Source organism: Pleurodeles waltl, chromosome 5 (genome assembly GCF_031143425.1).
Source record: "Pleurodeles waltl isolate 20211129_DDA chromosome 5, aPleWal1.hap1.20221129, whole genome shotgun sequence".
NCBI classification, from domain to species: domain Eukaryota; kingdom Metazoa; phylum Chordata; class Amphibia; order Caudata; family Salamandridae; genus Pleurodeles; species Pleurodeles waltl.
The window spans coordinates 1,848,606,561-1,848,626,630 of record NC_090444.1 but is presented as its reverse complement, the minus strand read 5'-3'; the positions used below and the strand labels follow the sequence as shown (position 1 = coordinate 1,848,626,630).

The 20,070-nt window shown below is 47.5% G+C and overlaps 1 protein-coding gene across 2 annotated transcripts in view; it reads left to right on the top strand.

The window, feature by feature from the left end:
- KIF6 (kinesin family member 6) overlaps nucleotides 1-20,070 on the top strand; it is a 1,127,187-nt gene that overhangs the window by 437,801 nt on the left and 669,316 nt on the right. The window lies entirely within an intron of this gene.

Genomic DNA, 20,070 nt, shown 5'->3' with positions numbered 1-20,070 from the left:
ATGAGGTTGGGGTGATCGAGGAGGGACAGAGGAGGGAAGGCTCTAGGGAGGGGTGCTCCGGAGATCACAGTGGTAGAGTGAGGTTGGGGTGAGCGAGGAGGGACAGAGGAGGGAAGGCTCTAGGGAGGGGTGCTCCGGAGATCACAGTGGTAGAATGAGGTTGGAGTGAGCGAGGAGGGACAGAGGAGGGAAGGCTCTGGGGAGGGGTGCTCCGGAGATCACAGTGGTAGAATGAGGTTTGGGGTGATCGAGGAGGGACAGAGGAGGGAAGGCTCTAGGGAGGGGTGCTCCGGAGATCACAGTGGTAGAATGAGGTTTGGGGTGATCGAGGAGGGACAGAGGAGGGAAGGCTCTGGGGAGGGGTGCTCCGGAGATCACAGTGGTAGAAAGAGGTTGGGGTGATCGAGGAGGGACAGAGGAGGGAAGGCTCTGGGGAGGCGTGCTCCGGAGATCACAGTGGTAGAGTGAGGTTGGGGTGAGCCACTCTAGGGAGGGGTGCTCCGGAGATCAGTGGTAGTATGAGGTTGGGGTGAACCGGGAGGGAAGGGTCTAGGGAGGGGCGCTCCGGAGATCACAGTGGTAGAATGAAGTTTGGGGTGAGTCAGGGTGGAGGCAGAGGACAGACTTAGAGATGTTTATGGTGAGACAGAGAGTAGTGCATTGGATAGTCAAACACTTTTTTTCTTCTGCAGTAGGAGCTTAAGTAATACATTTGTAGCTCCATAAGTACCTAGACAAGGTGTAAAAGGAGGGTGTTGAAGCCCTCCCAGTGAATGAGTGCAGTGCCCCCGGCTGCACCAGACGAGAAGCCGCAGGGTTCTGCTCTAAGACCCGGCCCCCCCCATAAACCACACCCAAAATCCAACATGTGGCTACTTCCATTGTGGCCCTGGAATAAGGCACTAATATTCCAAGATTTGGCGCGAACAGAAGCAGCCAAGTGCACAGATTGAGGGTTTTGGGGGTGCAGCGCCCTGAACCCCGCGGTGTCTTGCGAGCTCCCACTAACTGAGGACCAGGTCAGCAGTTAGATACGGTTACTGAAGTCGAACAGTTAACAGTGACTTTCAGGAGCCAAGTGCACCCTCTCACTCGGGTGTGGGGGGGTCATCTGTGTTCCGATTGACAGGTGTTTGCATCCGCTGGCCTGCAGGTTCTGGGAGGTTCTTGCGGCTCCACAGACAGTTTGCTGCAGTGCTGGGGAGCTCTGGAAGTTAGTAAAAGTTAACAGAGTTAACAGTGACCTTCAGGAGGAGACCCAGGATTCGGCCTGAAACGTGACCTCTAAGGTGTGGGCGAACCAGGCGAGGTCTCCGTGTGCTCTTGTTTGACAGTTTCCTTGGTCCTCTGGAAGGAAGCGCTGGAAAGTTCCTTTTGTCACAATTGGGTGCAGCTCCTGTGAGATGTGGGATGTGAGTGATTGCAGATTCCTGGAGCTCTAGTCTGTAATATTAAAGCTGGCCACGGACCCATCTACCAGGTGAGGTGTTGCCCCTCTTGTCTCCCTCACATGTGCCTCTGTGTGCACCTTTGACGAGAGAATCAAGGAATGCCATGGATCAGTGGGGAGCCGACATTCAGTTTCACTGTCGAGTTTCCAGGCCTATTGTGCCCCAAAACCAGCACCAGGAGCTTGGGCTCCACTTGCGTCCTAGACTCATCACCTCAGTCGAGTCACATACAAGACGTTCCGCTCCACTGACACCAGCACCTCAGCCTCCACTCGCATCTCTGACCTAACACCTCAGTCAAGAGTCCTTCCAACAAGGTCTGCTCCACTGACACCAGCACCTCAGCCTCCACACGTGTCTCTGACCTAACACCTCAGCCAAGAGTCCTTCCAACAAGTTCTGCTCCACTGACACCAGCACCTCAGCCTCAACATGCGCCTCAGACCCATCACCTCAGTCAAGAGTCCCATACAAGCAGTTCTGCTCCACTGACACCAGGACCTCAGCCTCCACTTGCGTCTCAGACCTAACACCTCAGTCAAGAGTCCTTCCAACAAGTTCTGCTCCACTGACACCAGAACCCCAGCCTCCACTCACGTCTCAGACCTAACACCTCAGTCAAGAGTCCTTCCAACAAGGTCTGCTCCACTGACACCAGCACCTCAGCCTCAACATGCGCCTCAGACCCATCACCTCAGTCAAGAGTCCTTCCAACAAGTTCTGCTCCACTGACACCAGCACCTCAGCCTCCACTCGCGTCTCTGACCTAACACCTCAGTCAAGAGTCCTTCCAACAAGTTTTGCTCCACTGACACCAGCACCTGAGCCTCCACTCACGTCTCTGACCTAACACCTCAGTCCAGAGTCCTTCCAACAAGGTCTGCTCCACTGACACCAGCACCTCAGCCTCCACACGCGTCTCTGACCTAACACCTCAGTCAAGAGTCCTTCCAACAAGTTCTGCTCCACTGACACCAGCACCTCAGCCTCCACTTGTGTATCAGACCCATCTCCTCAGTCAAGAGTCCCATACAAGCAGTTCTGCTCCACTGACACCAGGACCTCAGCCTCCACTTGTGTCTCAGACCCATCTCCTCAGTCAAGTGTCCCATACAAGCAGTTCTGCTCCACTGACACCAGAACCTTGTTCACAACATGCACCTCGGACCTATCACCTGTGTCAAGAGTCTTTTTAAGAAGCATTCCTCCACCAACACCAGGACCTTGGTCTCCACCTGCATCCCAGACCCATCACTTCAGTCAGCAGTCCTTCCAAAAAGTTCCACTCCATCGACTCCAGGAGCTTTGCCTCCACCAGCGCCTTAGACCTATCACCTCAGTCAAGAGTCCCATCTAATCAGTTCTGCTCCACCGGCATGAGGACCTTGGTCTCCACCACGTCTCAGATCATCACCTTAGTCAAGATTCCACCCCCCAACCCCCTCTCCACCTGCACCAGTACCTCAGCTTCCACTTGCTCCCTAAAATCATGACGCAGTCAAGAGTCTGCCCCAAAAGTAAAATAGGGAGCGATGTTAAAGGCTGCTCATCGGTTGGGACCTGACATCCTCTTTCTTAAAAAAAAAACTCTCTTAGTAGGCAATAGATGCTCTATCTCGGCACGTATGGGTTTCACATAGGGTTTCTATGCGGGGTTTACAAGGGGCTCAAGCAGGGGTTACCATTTCGCTAGGGGGACAGATATTAAGGCTCAACAAACATGGTACAATAGAGAGGGTCGCTATGTGGTGTTGGCAGCGACCCTGCAAAAACAGCAGTTGTCCCTGGTTAGTTTCTAGGTACCGCCCCATATTTGAATGGTTTTCATTGGCTTTTAGGTGATGTGTTGCTACAGCTCCGTGTTGGACCCTGGGTATTGGGGGGGGGGGGTGGTGGTGGTGGAGGAGGGGCCTCAGTGCTTAATTTGTGCTCGTTGTTTCTGGTGCGGAGCACCAGCACTTATTTTTGAGGGCCAGCACTTGTTTTACTGCCTCAAGCATTTTACTGCGAGCAAAAGACACATATGGGAAAGACAGAGGAAGAGAAAAATGAAAAAGTGTCACAAAGGGAGAAAGCAGAAAGCTGCAAGAGTGAGCTGAAGGGGCAAGGAGTGGCTGTAAATGGATTGAAGAGGCCCGAGATGGCTTCAGGATTACGCTGCCTCAGTATTCTGTGCTTGCACATTTAATTGCAGCAGCCGCGTGTTTCAGAGGAGAGCTTTGGGCACCAGCACGTTTTTATTTACAAATTAAGCACCGCCTGGTATCATAATGGCCTGATTTTTGCATTGAAATTTCTGACTGCTGATTTGTTTTGCACTGTGCAAAAATCTATAACAAATTTTCATAAAAAAAAAAAAGTCTGTGATCCAAGCTGCTCTTCTCCACCGACACCAGGACCTCTGTCCACCTCAGATAGCTGCACTTGTCTCTGCAGTGAAGGGACATCAAGTCCTCCACCCTAGTCGAATCCCCAAGGCATAGGCGCGCAGTACACTCAACATGGCAGTGCATTGCCGGTGGCTGTATGGTATCCTGCAGAAATTTCCAGTGTTTTGTGAACAATCTATCCATGTCTTGGGCCATATTCTTTCAGTTTAGACTTTAATTCAAGTCCCCTGAGGTTGGATCCTAGTTTTGAACAAACTGCAATGCTTTTTGCCAGTACTCTGCTGCACTAGTTAAAAGCAAAATGGTTTTCATTGGACAAAAAAAAAGAAAAGAAATAAAAGGCTCTGTGATGTGTTCGATGATGTATACACACGACTGTCACCGTACGTATGCACCTCTACAGTATGATGTGGACACCATTTTTTTATTTATTGATGTAAGATTTTCTGTTAGTTCTGCGAAATTGCTTTTTATGCCACAGCTTACTGGTTTAATAAAGACAACTTGAGCACATTCAGAAAGCTGACCTACAAATGCATTCTGCCCTTTGCTTGCCTAGGAATGCATTCTGCCCGTTGCTTGCCATTGGCTTTGTGGTTTGTAACTCACATATTCTTGATTTCTATTTGCTGGCTTTATTTGTTTTAGGCCGTTGGGCTTGAGTTTGTACCTTCCCTTGCTAAAACCTTATTTATGGTATTCCTCCAAGGGGTCACTTTCTATAAACAGGCCTGTAAATTTTGTTCTTATCTCATCACATTTGCTGTGCATTCAAAGACCAAAGTCAAATGTCAGGCGCTGTCTTCCAAGGGGGCTTGTTTACTTTTCTTTCTCTGACTTCAAAGTGAGAGAATTTATGTGACAATTTTGCTGGATACTGGAGGTAGGAAAAAGGTTTTTTTTCTAGCACATAACATTCAAATGAACTGAAGTATTTCAGAATATATCAGAACTAGGAGCAGAATGAAGCACATTGTTATTTTCGAAGTGTGTTCAAAACAAATCATTACAAACAAATCGTTATGCTAGGTGATGCAATTTCAACACATTTTGTTTGTGCACTGTATAGTTTTATTAATAAACCTGTATGTCTGTGCAAATGTAAAGGTAATTTTAATTGAAAATGTGTTGTCTGTAATGGCAGTGTGCCCATAAATACTCCACTCTATGCCACTCCACACTACTACACTCTAGTCTGCACCATTCCACTTTACACCATTCCACTGCACTGTGCACAGCTCCACTCTACGCCACTGCACTCTATGCCACTTCACACTATGCCACTCTACTCTACCATGTACCTCTATTCTATGCCAATGCACTCATCACCACTCTACTCTACACCACTTCACTCTTTGCCACTGCACTCTACACTACTCCAGTCTAGGCCGCATCAGCCTACTCTGCACAACTCCACTGTACTGTATGCCACTCTGCATCACAGCACTCTATGCCACTGCCCTATGCATGGATCAAATATTCGCCACTCCACTCTGAACCACTGTATGCCACTCTACCCTGCGCCTCCACTCTGCGCCACTGCACTCTGCTATGCACCACTCTAGGCCACTGCATTCTATGATGCTGCATTGCTTGCCACTGAATTCAATGCCACTGCACTCTAAGCCACTAGACCCTGCAAGACTCCAGGCTAATGCACTTTGCACCAGTCCACTCTTCTCTATGCCTCTTCAGTGTGTGCCACTCTGCGCGACTATGCTTGAAGCCACTTCACAACACTCTACTCCACTCGTTGCCATTCCACTCTGACAGTCCACCCCATTAACTTTTAGCTGTGCTGAACAGCAGCCACTCTTGTGCATAACATGGCTAGAATTGGCAAAGCCAACAGCTCTTGCATAGGCGAGACCTAGTGACTTTGCCAATGCTTGTTTGGATACAGAGTAACCTGACAGCAAATGGCAGCGTCAGGCCCTCCAAAAACATTAAAATAATTTATGTAAAGGACCACGATGAGTGGAGGGACAGTGGAGGACCGGGTTGGGGAGGGGGATGGGTGGGAAGCAACAGAGAGCGGGTGCGGGAAATAAAAATTAAAAAAAGTAAAATGAAAAGCTGGTTTGGGGACAAGGTTACTACATAGCACGTGGGCTAGGGGTGGGTTATCACAGTAAAAGCAACACATGAGAACGAGAGCAATTGGTGGTGGGCAGGTGGCAGACAGGAGAAACAGCCAGAATGAAATAAAACCTGGATCTCCTTCCAGATACAATTCAGTAAATTGGTCCCACTAGCCAAGCAATATGTAGGCTGTGGAACATGGCATCTTCCGCTGAGCGACAGAGCCACTGGGCTGAGTAAATCAGGGTGTACGAGGACTTCATGGCAGCCCAGAAATTGGAAGACAGATTAGCAACTCCAGCACCTTGAGTCTCTCATGGGTGATTTGCAGTGCTTTATAAATCCTGATTGATTGAGATTATCACTGTATGAGGATGACATGCTTCTCTGTTTAGGGCACCTCCATAGGTAAAGGCACTAAGTGACTGATATCTTGAATTTATTTGTCAAATTTATAGGACTCAAAGGAAGCTGTCCATAGACCTTCCATTTTTAGGTGTGTCACACTACTGAGGGCAATCTAAATTTAGTATTTAAATGCTCTCTAGAAATCCTCTATGACCATGTGTCTGGGTTCCTACAGCACTTGATAGAGAGATGACACTCTTTCTTATGGATTAGGGGGTGTCTAGGGTATCCATGACTAAGTGCTGTCAGTCGATCTGCGATGATGGATAGGGAAGGGCTTCTTGGACGCTCATTTGTTTTGAACCAGTGGCTGTGAGCATGTCCAGGAGGCCACCTGGGACTGTAAGCACTAGATTACACTCATCCCCCTTCTCATTTAGTGTGGAGGGGAATTCCTGGGGGCAACCACATGCTACCACTGTGAGAAGGTAGCCTCTTTCTAGCCTTGTTACCCCCACTTTTGGCCTGTTTGTGAGTATATGTCAGGGTGTTTGTCACTGTTTTCACTGTCTCACTGGGATCCTGATAGCCAGGCCTCAGTGCTCATAGTGAAAACACTATGTTTTCAGTATGTTTGTTATGTGTCACTGGGATCCTGCTGGTCAGGACCCCAGTGCTCATAGGTTTGTGACCTATATGTATGTGTCACTGGGACCCTGTCACACAGGGCCCCAGTGCTCATAGGTGTGCATGTATATGTTCCCTGTGTGGTGCCTAACTGTCTCACTGAGGCTCTGCTAACCAGAACCTCAGTGGTTATGCTCTCTCATTACTTTTAAATTGTCACTAACAGGCTAGTGACCATTTTTACCAATTTACATTGGCTTACTGGAACACCCTTATAATTCCCTAGTATATGGTACTGAGGTACCCAGGGTATTGGGGTTCCAGGAGATCCCTATGGGCTGCAGCATTTCTTTTGCCACCCATAGGGAGCTCTGACAATTCTTACACAGGCCTGCCACTGCAGCCTGAGTGAAATAACGTCCACGTTATTTCACAGCCATTTTACACTGCACTTAAGTAACTTATAAGTCACCTATATGTCTAACCTTTACCTGGTAAAGGTTAGGTGCAAAGTTACTTAGTGTGAGGGCACCCTGGCACTAGCCAAGGTGCCCCCACATTGTTCAGAGCCAATTCACTGAACTTTGTGAGTGCGGGGACACCATTACACGCGTGCACTACATATAGGTCACTACCTATATGTAGCTTCACAATGGTAACTCCGAATATGGCCATGTAACATGTCTATGATCATGGAATTGCCCCCTCTATGCCATCCTGGCATTGTTGGTACAATTCCATGATCCCAGTGGTCTGTAGCACAGACCCTGGTACTGCCAGACTGCCCTTCCTGGGGTTTCACTGCAGCTGCTGCTGCTGCCAACCCCTCAGACAGGCAGCTGCCCTCCTGGGGTCCAGCCAGGCCTGGCCCAGGATGGCAGAACAAAGAACTTCCTCTGAGAGAGGGTGTGACACCCTCTCCCTTTGGAAAATGGTGTGAAGGCAGGGGAGGAGTAGCCTCCCCCAGCCTCTGGAAATGCTTTCTTGGGCACAGATGTGCCCAATTCTGCATAAGCCAGTCTACACCGGTTCAGGGACCCCTTAGCCCCTGCTCTGGCGCGAAACTGGACAAAGGAAAGGGGAGTGACCACTCCCCTGACCTGCACCTCCCCTGGGAGGTGTCCAGAGCTCCTCCAGTGTGCTCCAGACCTCTGCCATCTTGGAAACAGAGGTGCTGCTGGCACACTGGACTGCTCTGAGTGGCCAGTGCCACCAGGTGACGTCAGAGACTCCTTGTGATAGGCTCCTTCAGGTGTTAGTAGCCTTTCCTCTCTCCTAGGTAGCCAAACCCTCTTTTCTGGCTATTTTGGGTCTCTGTCTCTGGGGAAACTTTAGATAACGAATGCATGAGCTCAGCCGAGTTCCTCTGCATCTCCCTCTTCACCTTCTGATAAGGAATCGACCGCTGACCGCGCTGGAAGCCTGCAAACCTGCAACATAGTAGCAAAGATGACTACTGCAACTCTGTAACGCTGATCCTGCCGCCTTCTCGACTGTTTTCCTGCTTGTGCATGCTGTGGGGGTAGCCTGCCTCCTCTCTGCACCAGAAGCTCCGAAGAAATCTCCCGTGGGTCGACGGAATCTTCCCCCTGCAACCGCAGGCACCAAAAAGCTGCATTACCGGTCCCTTGGGTCTCCTCTCAGCGCGACAAGCGAGGTCCCTCGAATCCAGCGACGCTGTCCAAGTGACCCCCACAGTCCAGTGACTCTTCAGCCCAAGTTTGGTGGAGGTAAGTCCTTGCCTCACCTCGCTGGGCTGCATTGCTGGGAACCGCGACTTTGCAGCTACTCCGGCCCCTGTGCACTTCCGGCGGAAATCCTTCGTGCACAGCCAAGCCTGGGTCCACGGCACTCTAACCTGCATTGCACGACTTTCTAAGTTGGTCTCCGGCGACGTGGGACTCCTTTGTGCAACTTCGGCGAGCACCGTTTCACGCATCCTCGTAGTGCCTGTTTCTGGCACTTCTCCGGGTGCTACCTGCTTCAGTGAGGGCTCTTTGTCTTGCTCGACGTCCCCTCTCTCTGCAGGTCCAATTTGCGACCTCCTGGTCCCTCCTGGGCCCCAGCAGCGTCCAAAAACGCCAAACGCACGATTTGCGTGTAGCAAGGCTTGTTGGCGTCCTTCCGGCGGGAAAACACTTCTGCACGACTCTCCAAGGCGAGAGGGATCCGTCCACCAAAGGGGACGTCTCTAGCCCTTTTCGTTCCTGCAGAAACCTCAGCTTCTTCTGTCCAGTCCAAGCTTCTTTGCACCCGCAGCTGGCATTTCCTGGGCATCTGCCCATCTCCGACTTGCTTGTGACTTTTGGACTTGGTCCCCTTGTTCCACAGGTACCCTAGATTGGAAATCCACAGTTGTTGCATTGCTGGTTTGTGTCTTTCCTGCATTATTCCTCTAACACGACTACTTTGTCCTTAGGGGAACTTTAGTGCACTTTGCACTCACTTTTCAGGGTCTTGGGGAGGGTTATTTTGCTAACTCTCACTATTTTCTAATAGTCCCAGCGACCCTCTACAAGGTCACATAGGTTTGGGGTCCATTCGTGGTTCGCATTCCACTTTTGGAGTATATGGTTTGTGTTGCCCCTATCCCTATGTTTCCCCATTGCATCCTATTGTAACTATACATTGTTTGCACTGTTTTCTAAGACTATACTGCATATTTTTGCTATTGTGTATATATATCTTGTGTATATTTCCTATCCTCTCACTGAGGGTACACTCTAAGATACTTTGGCATATTGTCATAAAAATAAAGTACCTTTATTTTTAGTATAACTGTGTATTGTGTTTTCTTATGATATTGTGCATATGACACTAAGTGGTACTGTAGTAGCTTCACACGTCTCCTAGTTCAGCCTAAGCTGCTCTGCTAAGCTACCATTATCTATCAGCCTAAGCTGCTAGACACCCTATACACTAATAAGGGATAACTGGGCCTGGTGCAAGGTGCAAGTACCCCTTGGTACTCACTACAAGCCAGTCCAGCCTCCTACAACCACCGGTTCTGAAATGCCTTTGTGTGGGCCATGTCGCGTAGGCTCTCATTATCCTAATGAGACTACTGGATTTTTGGGCGGCAAGATCTTTCGCAGTGTGGGGGACTAAGTCTGACCCACGGTGAAGGACCCTTGTCACCCCAAACCTGTTTTTTGCTCCGGCTAACTAGCAGTGCCTCATCTCTCCCGAAGGGAAGAGACAATTGGGCATGACAACTTAGTACTTCCCAGCGAAGTCGTGGTCACTCAGGTCACAACCCGTTCTCTAATACACAGTGCAGTCTCATATATAAATGACAGAGGCAGTTAGAGTTTTAAAGATTGGTTTAATAAAACGACTGCATTTTAGATAACAAAGCGTGAGCTGCTATAACCAGAACTATACCACACAGTAGACTTGAAATAGTAACAAGGAGAGTGAAGCACAAGAATAAGGCTGTCATAGTGCAACTAAATTGTGTTCTCTCTAAGTTTTATATTTTGAGCACAGCCTATGAAGCTCTAACTCTGCCTTTCAGGTTCCTCCGGGAGGACATCAACCCTCATACCTGAGCAAAGGCCTGTGATCTGCATCAGCATCTGCAACGGGGCAGCCAGCATCTAGTTGTGGGTTCCTGGTCAGGTCACTGGAGTGGCTGGAGCTGTATTGGCACAGCTAAATTAAGAGATGTGTGGACACATGGCACATAAAAGTATTCTCACAACCTGCGTATGTGATTTCAAATACACAATTTTAAAGCGATCTTTGACTCATGCAGTTGGACTCAGAGGCTTAACTCAATCCCCTGCTGCCTCCTCAACGGTGCCCCAACTCTTCCGGGGGCACCTCATTACATTCTGCAGGGGGGCCCCATCATCTTGTGTTATGTCAATATTTACACCGCGCTAAGGAGACTCGGGGATAATCACAAAATGTAGGTATCTGGAAGCCATATTGGTGACTGACACATCGGACAGCAGTAAAGCCTCTGAGGTCTGCAAGCGACATAGAATTTACTACCTTCACCGGTTTGTGAGGCTAATAATAAATTGGGTAGCTGACTTGGGTCACTGCCTGGTGGCGAATGGAAGGCGATAAGAGGTGGCTGAGTGCTCTATTTATATAGCACAAACAAAGCCAAAAGGCAACAGAGCGATGAAAAGGGTCAAAGGCAAAGATACAGTCAATTAATGATTGGAGCAGAAACTGGGTTCTGAGTGTGGAGGTGGACTGTTAATTCATCATGATATGTTGTTCTTTAAAGAGTTGTATCTTCAGCTCATTCCTCAAGTACTCAGGGGTGGCGCAGTCCTAATGAATACAGGGTTGTTGATCCAGAGCCTTGGAATCCTACATTGAGAAGGCCTGTTGCTTTAGTTTGACTTCTTTGCACTTCTTTGTGTCTGGTTTCATGGTTTCCTGGCTCATGATGTGCCAGGATTGGCCGGAGTTGAGAGCTTATCTGTCAGTAGGTGATGGTGCCGATCGCGATAGCTCTCGAGACGATATCGCTAGTTTTGGAGATGGTGCAAACTGGGTAGGAAAGCCAGTGGGCTTCCATCAGGGTGTGGGTGATGCGGTCATATTTCTTCAGACCCTTTGAGGTGTGCTGCGGCGTGTAGGAATCCATTGGGGGGGTTGGCAATTTGGAGTCCGAAAGGCAATTATAGTGTCCGATTTAATCATTTCCCTAGGATTTACTGTTTGAGAGTACAGCTGTGGCACATTAGGCTACACTTCACTGCAAGTGTTTTAGGAGAGGGGCCAGCCACTGTGAGCAGTGCCATTTAGGTAAATTAAGTTGAACCACAAGATCTTGGCTTGGATGAAGAGCTCCATACCACAGGGGGCTTAAAGGCTTTGATTAATTATGGCTTGTTCTTACCGAAGAGGGACACTGCAAAGAAGCGCCTCTGGTATTAAGGATCTAGACGGGTATGATTGTTGAATCCTCAATTTACAAGGCTATGGGTCATTGCAAATAATTCAACACATTTTGAGAACCAGTTGAATAACATGTCTTAAACTGGTGTGTTATCCAAAGAACTGTACTAATGAACTGAGTGTATTGCATTGGTATTTATAGATCAATTGCAAGACCTTTTATAAGACCTTAAGTGCTTTCTCAATTGTCAAGTAAGTAGTTATGAGAATGTACAGTTTATATTGCAGTTCATGGCCTTGGTGAGGTCATGGGCCGCTCTCAGGTTCCATCGGTATGCTGTACCCCCATTGGTTGTTTGATTGAAACAGCGTTGGCTGTAAGTGGTCTTTGTTGGAAAAAGTGAGTGCCGGGCTTGCGTTTTGAAGACTGACTAGAAGTGTGGTGTAGAGATTCAACAATGCTTTGCATTGGTCAAGAGTGTTAGACGTTGACACGTCTGCACGTTCTTGCGGTGTTAATCTGACAGCGCTTGGTTGGATCTCAGAGTACATTTCTGTTTCTGTTTGGTCTGTTCTCAACAGATTTTCTCTGACAGAAGTTGGTGCAACACATTCTAGTAACCACGATTGTGCAGACACAGGGTAGGGCCTAACAGTTGGTGCCTTTCAGAAGAAGCCACAGTAAGGAAAATGCCAGCGAGACAAAACAACTCCTGAAGATTGAAGAACATACTTCAGACATCTGAGCCACTTGAAGAGAATGAGAGGAGCTAATAAAACCTGGACAAGGTACAGCAAGACCAGAGCTAGCAAGACTGAAGAACTGGCAAATTCTGGAAATAAAAGCATGAATGCCAAGAACATGGGTCTATGATATACACTACTCGAAGCTTTGCAACGCGATTAATAGAAGATTTGCCTTCCTTCGATGAGAAGAAAACAGGAATTACCTCAGCAAACATAGTGCCATCATCTTGGATTGGAACCAATTCGCTTGGAATTGGTGGTGTGGCAGCCATTTTGAGATGGGCACAATATCTATCCCAGAAGTCCTTATGAGAGGACTCTGATAGGACGGAGATTGGCAGTAATGGAGGCGCATCTCCCAAGAGGAAAGAAGGAGCAAAGATGAGGGAAACTGCTCTGGCATGCCACCTGTTGTGAGGTGAGTCTGTTGAGCAAGTGCATTGGCTTCCAGAAGCCGGGAGAGCTTCCTTAGGCCACAGGGAGCCACGGGTCCCCTACGCCCAAGACAGACTCGGGAGCCAACACTGGACCGGACACGTGTGTAACTGTATGCCCCCCTCCCGAAACTCTGGGTTTGTCTGGAAATTGTCTGAAAAAGCTCTAAACCAAACCTGGGACGTTTAGCGAAGCAACATCTTCTCAAGACCTTTCATAGATTGGTTTCCCTTCCAATGAATCACAAATTGTAGCCTCTTTTCATAAATTTCCTGCACCTCAAATTCTGTATCATTGTTCACCAGAATAGGGGGAGTCACAGAAAAAAGATGTTGAAAGGGGTCCACCCATTAAGGTTTTCATTGCAACGAATGAAACACCAGACGAATCTTCCACTTCAGTGGCAATTAAATCTTGAAGGCACATAGATGAATGATTTGGAGAGCCTTGAAGGAACCATAGAATCAAGGTTTGAATTTGTTCACGGAAAGAAGCAGAGGCAACATTTAGAAAAAAAATTAGAGGACGACCAAATCTTACCTCCCACCCCATAAATAAATATTCATCTTTTTCTTAGAATCCTGAAGATTCTAAGAAACTACTGGTGGCAGGTTCCATAATAGAACATTGAACACCAGAAGGAAAAGTTGTAGGGTAAAGGTCAGGAAGACAGAAGAACGATGAGGACTGTGTAGCACTATGGGCAGAATCATTATAAGAAAAGTCAGCAAGTGCGATGAATGAAGACTAGTCGCTTTGAGTGGAATTACAAAAACATTGGAGATATTGTTCAAGGCCCTGATTGAGCCGCTCGGTCTGACCGTTGGTTTGTAGATAGAATCCAGAAGATATCGCCACATCAATCTGAAGGAACGTGCAAAACGATTTCCAAAAGCGGGAAATATACTGTGGCCCCTGATCGTGAGCCTGTTGAGGGAGCACGGCGGTCTGCCCAAGCTGCCAGCACTTTCCCCACCCAGGCGCACGTCCCGTCCAAGGCGGACTCCAAACTGGAACATGGAGACTTGAAATCTAATCCTGACGTTCATATTGTTGTAGATGGAGGTTGCATTGATTGTGTCTGCGTAATCCACAGTTAGAACACCATATCAGTCTGTGCACTGTTGTAGGGAAGAATCAGGAGTCCTTCAATAATTGTCTGGTCCATCCCCCAGTAGTTTGGACTTAGTCCGCTAGACATTGATAAATCATCTTTAAACATTTTGCTATGTTTAACAGAGATCATGTGTGGTCTTCTATCGGACAGGCCTTGTTTTGGGGAATAGTGCAAGTTTTTTTTATTTATTTAGGGATTAAACCTTGCTGCCATCCCTCTGTTGTAATTTTAACACTGAAGATGCTGAAATGCACGGTTTCAGAATAACATGGAAGTCTTGTAAGCATCTATGTTTTGGAGTTCATGATTTGGATGTTGAACATGGCATCATTATCTTCCTTATCGAGGCTCTAAGGTGACTGTGAATCTTGTGTATCTAATATGTTACCCAATAACTATATATATGCTTGCTGACATATTGTCAATGGGATTTTTGACGGCCTAGTGGTAGTCGAGTGGGGTGAGGGGGACAAGGCCCCCCCAAATAAGAAGGAAGGCACGTCTAAATCAATTCAGTTTACACAACCCCACACCCCTAACCCCACACCCCTAACCCAAACATTTCACTTACTGTGTCAGCAACAGTAAGACTTGCATTAACCCACAACCCTTACCCAAACAGAGTAAAACCTTCACCTAACTATATCTCTACAATAGATCTAACCCTAGCCCAAACTCTTAAGTCACTATATTCCCAACCATAACAGTAAGCCTGACCCTAACACACACACACCCACAATCCAGTCCCCAAACCTTCACCCGCTGTATCTCTTACAATAACACTAAGCCGCACCCCTAACCCAACCTCTTTACTTAATATATCCCCAACCATAACAGTAAGAGTAACACCTTACCCAAACCCTAAAACATTCAGTACCATAGCTCTAACAATGATATTAATCCTAACCCAAACTCTTTACGTAGTATATCCCCAACCATAACAGTAAGACTAACACCTTACCTAAACCCCAAAACATTCACTTACCATAGCTCTAATATTAAGCCTAACCCTAACTCTTTACTTAATATATCCCCAACCATAACAGTAAGGCTAACACCTTACCCAAACCCTAAAACATTCACTTACCATAGCTCTAACAATGATATTAATCCTAACCCAAACTCTTTACTTAATATATCCCCAACCATAACAGTAAGACTAACACTGCTTACCTAAACCCTAAAACATTCACATACCATAGCTGTAATATTAAGCCTAACCCTAACCCAAACTCTTCAATGACTATATCCCCAATCACAACAGTACGCCTAACCCTAGCATGCGTACACCAGACGCTAAAACTTTCACTTACTATATCTCTACCAGTAACACAGAGCCTAACCCTAACCTGCATCCATGATAGTGAGACTCACGCTAACCCACACCCCCTACCCAAACCCTAAAACCTTCACTTACTACATCTCAACAACACCACCAAGCCTAGCCGTAACCCACACCCCTAGCCCAAACTCTCCAGTTACTGTTTCCCCACTGTACTTTGTTCCTACCATAGCAGTAAGCCTGAAAATAAGCTACACAGCCGCTCCATTCTATCCCTAACCCAAATTCGAATCCTTTCTCTAGCTCTGGCATCTCCAACCTTTTCTTTATTAAGAGCTACTTATGTTCATTGAAACGAATCGACGGGTACTGATGTTACTGGTGTTGTTTTAGTGACCCCATCAAAAAAGATTGCATTAGTGGTCACTATTGCAAGATTACTACTAGCGATCACCTCAGTGCACAAGGCAGGGTCGCCAGCAGCAATGTATGAAAGTCTTCGTCGATATTGAAAGCCTCTACATGGGTAATACATAACAGCCATAACTGGAATGCCTCCAGCACCAAGGTGACAACATTTGTAAAACGTCTTCCCAAATCCACATGATTTATCACTCAAATATCAGTTTTAAATATATTTTGGGAATTCTTTTTTTTACATTTTTTTTTTCTTACTAAACACAGTGTGACATACAATGAGCAATTCTGAGACATGACACATCATCTTGTAGGCATGTACAACGGGGATCAGAGCCCACTGTGGATTGATACCAGGAGGATCAACATTTACAGTCTCATTCCCTTCCATCTTGCCTAAACCATCTGATCCAGGCTTGCCATCCCCCAGGACGGCACTGCCCACCTCCCTTCCTTCCCCCACTCTCATCACATTCCTCGGCTGGCATTCCACTGGCCCATACCTTCCCCCATTTTTTACTACGGCTTTGGTAGACCATCCTCTCCGCCCTACAACACCAGTCCATGTCTGAAACCCATTCCTCCTCTCCCAGTTACTGGAGGCCTCCCCATGCCCTGGTCACATTTCTCTTGGCCACACCCGCTGGCAAGTACAGCCATATTAGTTGATATTTTGTGCATGAAGAATCCCCGGTTATTGACAGAAGGAGCCACCTGGGGTCCTGCGGGACTAATTCTCCTATGACCCAAGACATTTCACTCACCACCTCACTCCAGAACAGCTGAATCCGAAGCCAGTCCCAGAGAATGTGATAGAATGTCCCCATTATCCTGCAAGCCCGCACACATATATCCGACAAGTCTCTATCAGAATAGCATACTTTTCAAGGGCTTCCATCATCGTATTGACCATGTCATCCATCCTTCCATACACTCAGTCAGTCACTCATCATCAACGCACTTGGTCACTCATCCTTGTACTCATGCATCTACTTACCCATCCATTAGCTCTTTCTGCCATTCACCCACTCCATCCACTGTACCAGACATCCCTGAGGAGTCGGGTCACAGGGCATTGGATAGGATAGAGAAGAGGGCAGTGCACACTCGCCCCATTATTTTACAGATGGGCCCAGGGGATGGGGTTCTAGAGACCTTGCAGAGCCTTGGGAGGGGAGCCACAGCCCCCTCCCTTCTAAAATTGATTGTGCCGCCCCTCCTGGGTATTGGCCAATCCCTGGGGGTTGTTTACTTAGAGAGCAGAAGCTGGCACTTTTTTAGAAAAAGTTACCACAAGTCCGCTGTAAATTCTGTATACATTTTTCTAAAATATATGTTTTTTTTATTTTTATCCCAGGGGGTCTCTGAGGGCTGCACTGTTCTGAGCCCAAAGCCCTTCAGGGGTATGCTGTTGTGAGCAAACACATCAGATTAAGTTAGTACTTTCAAGCCCAGTCCTTGGAACATTCATACAGCTTTGAGGCAAACTTAAACACACTCTGAAAATGGTGAGGCTCTGTGGCCTAGATTCTGCAGGAGATACCTTTGTAGCCAAACCCAGTAAGGGATTTGTTCCTCGATCCCTCAATGAAGTGTTGGGCACCTGGGGTGCTCATCACCGGGACTCCTCATTGAAAAGGCTTTGGTGGACAATGTAGGACAATATCCCACACAACCGTATGGTACAACTAAACGTGGGTACTTTTGCTCTCACATCTCACCAGTCTCTGGGCCTGGTTTACAGCTCGTGGATGGGTTACTCCATCACAACGGTGACGGACAGAGAGAGGGTAGAATGTGATTTAGATTTCAGTGGATGGAATATCCAGCACGGTCATGACGGAGTAACCTGTCCGCCCAGTTCTAAATCAGGCCCTCTGACTTTGAGCGCATGCAGTATTCGAGAGTATGTTTGAGTATACCTGTGTACCAAGTGCGAGTAGCACCAATGTGTTTCAGAAGTTGCATCTCCTCCGTTGTAGGAGCGTCTCTTGGGTGCCACCGGTTGCATGTTACAGACATGGCTTTGCACGGTATAGTCACAATCCTAAGAGTTGGAAGGGGATTTACATTGTGAGATCTCTTCTCTGACAATGGGGAGTGGGTTTGCACTGTAAGCTCCTTGCAGTGGAAAGGAGCTTACATTGTGAGCTCTGTAACACACAACATGCAGGGGGTCTCACATCGTGAACTGGCTGATAGATCTCAGAAGGGAAGAGGTTAGCATTGGGAACTCTGACAAGCACACTGGGATGGGCCTTCACAATATTTAATAATGTGTGACCTTCGTGCACAGCTCTCTAGGCTGTGAAGGATTAAAGAGGGTTGGTTTCCGTAGTGTAGATTTTTTATTTTATGTTTAGTATTCAATGTTTGTGAATGAAAGAATACTTTTCAGAGTAGAAGTACTGTTTGTGCATTGTTTTTTTAAATTGTTATGTGTTTTGTGGAGCCTTGAGTTTCTAATCTATGCTAATTTAGAGAGGCGGTGCAGATCAGAAACTCAAGGCTCTCTGAGTAGAAACCTCTCTGAGTTAGCCTTGGACTGCTGTGTCTCATTACCCTAAACGCCAAATGCTAAAGGCGATTACTTGGTGGGCACTTTAGATTCAGTAGTAAGGTAACTCCAGAACCCCAGGGGTAGAAGGCTCTGATTGTCACCATTGCAGCCTGAGGGCCCTGGGACCCACTGACTAGAACTGCTGTGAGGGTCACTCTTACTGGCCACTGCCCCAAGGAAACCAGGCCTGCTGCTGTCCACCTCCCCAAGTGCCCGTGCAGTGACACCACAAGATCCAACCCTCCCCATGCTAGTCTTCTTTAGGGGGCTGAAGCTTTAGTGCATAATGGTGCATGTGCCCAACAGCACAGGAGGGTGCACTTTGGACCTCCTACTCTTAGCCTGGCTCTCACACTCAGAGTAATGACGAAGTGAGCTGTGGAGTGGCATGAGAGGCAGTGTGCCTTGCAGCAAACAGACTCATGGCTGAGCTGTGCACTCCCTGCCTTGGGCCAGTGAAGCTTGCATTATGTATTATTTTCACCTTTGCTGGCACCCCAGAGCCAGCCTCTCTCCATCAGACTGTTTCAAACTATACTCACAACTCTCACAGAGTACAGTCTCAGACTAGAATCAGCACTCACAGACTACAGTCTCAGACTAGAATCAGCACTCTCACACTGCTCAGTCTACAGTCTCGGTCTAGAATCAGCACACACAGACTACAGTCTCGGATTAGAATCAGCACTCACAGACTACAGTCTCGGATTAGAATCAGCACTCACAGACTACAGTCTCTGATTAGAATCAGCACTCACAGACTACAGTCTCACTAGAATCCACACTCTGACACTGCTCAGTCTACAGTCTCAGACTAGAATCAGCACTCTCACACTGCTCACAGTATACAGTCTCAGACTAGAGTCAGCACTGTCACAGAGTACAGTCTCAGACTAGAATCAGCACTCACAGTGCTCAGACTAGTCTCAGACTAGAATCAGCACTCACACTGCTCACAGTCTATAGTCTGACTAGAATCAGCACTCTCACACTGCTCACAGTCTATAGTCTGACTAGAATCAGCACTCTCACACTGCTCACTGACTACAGTCTCAGACTAGTCAGCACTGTCACAGACTACAGTCTCAAACTAGAATCAGCACTGACAGACTACAGTCTCAGACTAGAATCAGCACTCGCAGTGTTCAGACTAGTCTCAGACTAGAATCAGCACTCACAGACTACAGTCTCAGATTAGAATCAGCACTCACAGACTACAGTCTCAGACTAGAATCAGCACTCGCAGTGTTCAGACTAGTCTCAGACTAGAATCAGCACTCACAGACTACAGTCTCAGATTAGAATCAGCACTCACAGACTACAGTCTCAGACTAGAATCAGCACTCTCACACTGCTCAGTCTACAGTCTCGGTCTAGAATCAGCACACACAGACTACAGTCTTGGATTAGAATCAGCACTCACAGACTACAGTCTCACTAGAATTCGCACTCTGACACTGCTCAGTCTACAGTCTCAGACTAGAATCAGCACTCTCACACTGCTCACAGTATACAGTCTCACACTAGAGTCAGCACTTTCACAGACTACTGTCTCAGACTAGAATCAGCACTGTCCCAGACTGCAGTCTCAGACTAGAATCAGCACTCCCGCACTGCTCACAGACTGCAAGAATCACTGCCTGGAGCACTCTCCTGTATCTCACACTCACAAACTAACAGCAAAGCATAATCAGTGACTGATGATGGGTAGGTTTGTGTGTCTACTACAGAGGATGGGATGAGTGAATGAA